Source organism: Nannospalax galili, unplaced genomic scaffold, assembly GCF_000622305.1.
Source record: "Nannospalax galili isolate Female #2095 unplaced genomic scaffold, S.galili_v1.0 scaffold339, whole genome shotgun sequence".
NCBI lineage: Eukaryota > Metazoa > Chordata > Mammalia > Rodentia > Spalacidae > Nannospalax > Nannospalax galili.
Genome location: NW_008344185.1, coordinates 471,492 through 477,693, shown reverse-complemented (window position 1 = coordinate 477,693; position 6,202 = coordinate 471,492).

Below are 6,202 nucleotides of genomic sequence, written 5' to 3'. Positions count from 1 at the left end.
ATAATTTTAAAAGGCAATTTTTTTGTGAATGTTTCTTAGTAAAATTTTACATTCCTTTTTTTTGAAGATTGGCAATATTTGAAGAGTTAAAAATAATACAGAAATGTGAAGTTTGGTAACTCTTAATGTGTTGTACTTGACTATCTTTTTTATTTTCTTTTTATTTTTTGACTACTTAGAATTTTCACAATTCTACTAAGATTGTTTCCAAGTCTCTCGTGTGCAAGCTTTAAAGGACATACTCTTGCCATTTTATGTACTGGAAGATCATTGGTCAGATTAATACTGTGTCTGACAGAAATGTAAACTGTATAAACTGAGGAACCTCAGCTAATCAGTATTACTTTGTAGAGCAACATGCCCACCACATTTCAAACTCAAACTGCCTCTAGATGTCAAGATCCACTGTGTTTGAGTTTGTTTGCAGTTCCCTCAGCTTGCTAGTAATTGTGGTGTTTTGTTTTCGATGCAAATGTGATGCAATGTTCTTATTTTCTTTGGATCAAAGCTGGACTGAAAATTGTATTGTGTAATTATTTTTGTGTTTTTAATGTTATTTGGTACTCAAGTTGTAAATAACGTCTACTGCTGTTTATTCCAGTTTCTACTACCTCAGGTGTCCTATAGATTTTTCTTCTACCAAAGTTCACTTTCACAATGAAATTATATTTGCTGTGTGACTATGATTCCTAAGACTTCCAGGGCTTAAGGGCTAACTTCTATTAGCACCTTACTATGTAAGCAGATGTTTAAAAAAAGAAAGAAAAAAAAATCTCTGGGTTAAGAAAATTGGCTTAAATGTATCCTTTGTTATTTTAAATATATCGAAATATTTTAATTAAAATTTTTACCCCATTGAACCAATTTTATAGTATTTGTACCTATTTTGGTGTTTTGTCTTTATAGTAAATAAAAGTTTTTGAACAAAGTTAACTGGTACTTTGGTTTTTTTTTTTTAAATAATCTCATACTTATAAAAAAGTTGCAAGAATACAGAAAATGTCTACATCCCTTCATCCAGAGATCTCAGTCACATTTTTCCCGCTGTGCAGTTATGTCTCCATAACGAGAGGCAGACCAGGCCACATGTTTCAGCATCATGCTTTCTTGAGTCTCATTCAATCCAGAACCATGCCTTAATTTTTTTTTTTTTCTTTTAAGACAGGGTCTGGAACTCACTATGTAGACCAGCTGGCCCCAATCTCACAGAGATCCACTTGCCTCTGCCTCCTGTGTGCTGGGATTAAAGGCATGTGCCACTACACCTGGCCCCATCCTCTTTGACTTTCCTAGCCTTAATGATTTTTATGATTATAATGGCTCTTGTTTTATAGACACCCCTCCATTTGAATCTGGTGCTTCCTCATGAGATTCGAAATGTCGTTTTGGCTGGAATATCAGAGGCCATGCTGTGTTCTTCTTGGCACATCATAGCAAGCATGCACAGTCTTTTTGTCCCATTGTTGGTGATGTTAACACCAGCACTGTAAAGTCACTTTCTCCCTTTATGATTAATAGACACTTTTACGTTAATTAAGTGTTCTGTGGAAGGACACTGTCTCCCTATTTCTCATCCAGTTTAGCTCGCTGCTGTTAGCTTTCTTGCCGGAAATTTTACTCTGATAGTTGCCAAACTGGCTTTTCTTTTAATTTCTTCATTCTTCAACATTGAATCAACTGGCATTTTGCTATTAGGATATTAGGAAGAGTTCTCCCATTTATTTATCACATATTGTATGTTTGCTAAAGTTTTCACTTATCAGTGACAGACCATAAGTCAGCTTCTGAGAGCTAGCGTCTCTGTCCTTGACAAGTGTACTAGTCAGGATTCTCTACAATATATTACAAAGGGGATTATGAGATTGACTTACAAGATACAGTGGTGTGTTTTGTTTTGTTTTGTTTTGTTTCCTTCGGTCTTCTTTGAGTCTCCAAGTCTTCCCAGCTGGCCTGGAATTTACAGAGCCCGCCTCTACCTCCCGAGTGCTGAGAATAAAGGTGTGCACACCACACCCAGCAAGGATACAGGCTTTAGTCCAACATAGGCTCTCTGCACATTGAAAGGCTGAGCCCCTGGAAAACTGCTCAATCCAAAAGTCTGGATGCCTCAGCATTCCCAATCTGGCACTGACAGCCTGGAGGATTCCTGGAGAGCCACGGTTCTTCCATCCACTTTGGAAGGCTGAAGAAGCTGAGTTCCAATGGTAACAGCAGTGGCGGCGGGAGCAGAGGGTAAAAACAGGAAAAAAGAAGCAGCTTTTCCATGAGACCTGTATTTATCTGGGCTGCTACTAGGGCCTTTCCCCATCAGTTAATCCTTCCAGGAAATACTTTCACAGACCCACCCAGAGGCATGTCTCAGTTGAATCCAGATCCAGTCAAGTTGGCAACCAAGATTAACAATCACAGCAAGCCATCCTTATTCTTCCAGTGCTTTGTATTCCTAGCCCCACCCTGTGTACTTGCCTTGTGTAGTACTTGAAGCAGGAATTGCTTTTTCCAAAGGGCACTGATTCCTTTGATGGCAAATAGCATTTAAAAGTTAAGCCATATGCATATACCAAACATCATGTTCTCCATTAATATGTACAATTTTGTCTTATGTATTAATTTTAAAAATTAAAAATACCTAGTTAACCCAGAAGATGGAAGGAAAAAAGAATTTAAAGGAGTAAAGAATAGATGAAGTAAACAGAAAACAAGAAAATATCAGTCTTAAATCTACCTATCAATGATTACATTGAATCTAAGTTAAACATTCATGCAAAAAGCAAAAATAAAAAGCAAGTGTGTTGAATATGCTAATGGCTACTGGGTGTCTTGCCCTCAGGCCCTTCTCACAGAGCTAGGATATATACATGTGTACAGTTTTACACATGCAAAATAGTATACAGTACACACTACATTCATATATCTACACATATAAACCATGAGTTCATAGCCTTCCAACTTGATCAAACGCCAACAGGGTCCATCCAAGCTTTTCTAATTTCTGCATTTGTAACTCCTGAGAAGGCTGCCTGCAATCATTCTTAATGGCTTGCTCAGCCCCTTCCCATCTCTTTGTCCCATGTAAACATCCTTTTGATCCTCACACTATTTAGCTACTTACCTTTTGTGGACTCCAACTCCTGGACTGTCATCACTGCACCCTAAGGGTTTTGTTTCTTTTTTTAAATATTTTATTATTTTTATTTTATATGTGTGTCAGTGTATTGCCTGCCTATATGTAAGTGCATCCTTGTCATGCAATGCCAGTGGAAGACAGAAGAGAGCATCAGATTCCCCTGGAACTGGAGTTATGGACAGTAGTTAGCCACCATGTGGGTACTAGGAACTGAAACTGGGTCCTCTGCTGGAGCAGCCAGTGCTCTTAATTACTGAGCCATTGCTCCAGTCCCAAGGGGTTTGTTTCTTACAGGCTTTTTTTATTCATTGTTCTTAAGTAGTCCATACATATGTATGTCTTTAGCTGATACATTAACATTTACGAGTTACCATGTGATGTTTCTATGTGTATAATTATTTAATGTCCACAGTAAACAGCTCAAATATTTGTCTATGGTGAAACCATTCAAAGTCTTAATCTATTTTTTTAAAAAAACTGTGTACATAGTACATTATTGTTTCTGTGGTCACTGCACAGTGCAATAGCACACCAGATATTCTTACTCCTTTTTTAATTTTGTTTTTGGGTGGCATTGGTGATCGAAGCTATGCCCTTGTGAATCCTCAGTGTTCTACCACTGAGTTCCAGACCTTTTTTTAGTTTTGACACAGTATTACCAAGTTGTCCAGGCTGGCCTTGAATTCCCTCTGTAGCCCAGGGTGGCTTTGGACTTGCAATCTACTTGACTCTGCCTCCCAAGTAGCTGGAATTATAGGTCTGCACCAAGAAGCCCAACTTCTTACTGGTTTCTAACTCTTAATACCCATTGGTTGTTAGGGATTCCTGCTGTGTAAAGTAGCAGTTTCTCCATGTCCAGAAAGCCCACGGGCTCGGATTCAAATGCAGAGACTCCTTTTTCAGCAGGGTGCCTTCCCGGCATCTTCCTGACTCATCTTTTGAAGCACCGGCACAGGAGCTACCAGGTTTTAATAAGGCGTTGTCTGATAGCCTGAAGGAAGCCCACCGCCCTATGTAAATGAGGCATCCTAAAAGTACCTATCAGCTAAGGCTTCTTCTACTGTCTCCACACTATAAATAGTCCTAGTTTTACCCCAATAAAGTTGGAGCTGAAGCTGGATCACTGAGACTTGGAACCAAGCTAAGTCACTGAATAAAAGGGCTGTATCACTGAGACTGAGCTGAGTTCTGTGTCTTACTGCCTACGATCCAGCCTCCCCGGGGGGCGCTATCCTTCCGTCATTGAATCACGGAAACCCAGCTTTAGCTGCCCCGCACCTTCCCGCGTGATCCAGCGGCCGGTGGATTTCGCATCTCGAGGAAGTGCACAGGTGAAATTAGGGCGGAACTCGATCGGGCCAGCCCCGGTAGCAGAGGGACCCACAGCGGAGAAGGAGGGGCCCGCCAGCAACGCAGAGCAGACGCGCTCCGGGACCGCCGCCTTCCAGGTGTGCGCAGGGGACCGGCGCCAAGCTAGCAGTTGGTGCCCCGGGATCCCTGCGCACCCCATAATTGGTCAGCCTCTCCCCATCTTTCCCCAGACCCTACTATTCTGAGCCTTTCTGCTCTCAGCTTCTATATTTAACTTTTGCTAATATAATTAAATTTGGAGATGCCATATATGAAAGAGGTCATGTGGTAGTTGCCTTTTTGTGCCTGATAAATTTTCACTTAACATGATCTTAGTCCCATCACTGTTGTCCCAAATGACAGGATTCCATTTGTTTGTTTTGGTTTGTTTTTTTTTTGTTTTTTTTTTTTTTTGAGACAGGGTCTCCCTGTAGCCCCAGCTGTCCTGGAACTCACTATGTAGAACAGGCCGGCCTTGAACTCACAGAGATCCGCCTCCACCTGCCTCTGCCTTCCGAGTGCTGGGATTAAAGGCGTGCGCCACCATTCCCGGCTTCCATTTGTTTTTTATGGTTGAAAAGCATAAAAAAATTTTAATGCATTCATCAGCTGAGTTGATTACATATGTTGGTGTTAGAAATAAGTGCTGTAGTAACATGGGAGTGCATATGCTTCTTTCACGTTTTGATTTCATTCACACACACACACACACATCCGGGAGTGGGATTGCTGGATCATGTGTTGAATAGAGTTTTTTAAAGCAGTTAGGTTTAAAGCCAAATTGGGTAGATTTTTCCATATATAGCCTGTGCCCTCACATATAAGGCTCTCCAAACCTCTCCAACTTCATGCTATAAAATGAAAGCCAGGGGCTAGAGAGAGCTCAGAGCTTAAGAGCACTGACCTGGGTTCAGTTTCCAGCACCCACATGGTAGCTAACAACCATCTATAACTCCAGTTCCAGGGAGTCCAATCCCCTCCTCTGGCTTCTGTGGGCATTGCATGCAGTGGTGCACTTGACTACATGGCAAGCAAAACACTCATAAATAAAAATTTAAACAAAATGAAAGGCTCAGTGTTGTGAGAAGTAAGAGAACCTACATAAAAAGCCCTGAACAGAATCCAGCACATAGTGGGTGCATAATATATTTTGTATGAGCAGTAAGTGACCTAAAGGCTACAAAGTCCACGACCAGTGGGACTAGACATGAGAGTTCATGCCAGCCTCATGTCTAAGGGGAACAATGGTTGTAATTTTGGAATGATAGCCCAGGATTGCCAAAGCCTTTAAAATTTCAAAAGAACCTGGATATCTGGCTTTTCTGTGTAATTTCCTGATGTCTGAACATTGGGAACTAAGAACTGTAGACTAGCCACATGAATTGGTATATACCTATAATTCCAGCATTCAGGAAGTTAAGGCAGAAGGAAGAGGTAAAGGCCAACCTGGGTTTCATGGAAAGCCTGTCTCAGAAAAATTAAACAAAATTATAGGGTTAAAAATTCATCACTAGAGAATATTGGCCTATGGTTGGCTGCTTTCTGTACTTTTAGTTCCATGTTTATGAAAAAAAGGAAAAGAAAAAAAAAACTAGAGACTGTCTGGATCTTTGGAAAACTAGATGGCCTGCAGTTCACTGCTTTGTGAATCTGTAGAGATAAAATCTAAACCGAGTAGAGTATGTAAGAGGCAAATCCTTCCTGTTCCAAAGTTGCTTTTCTCAT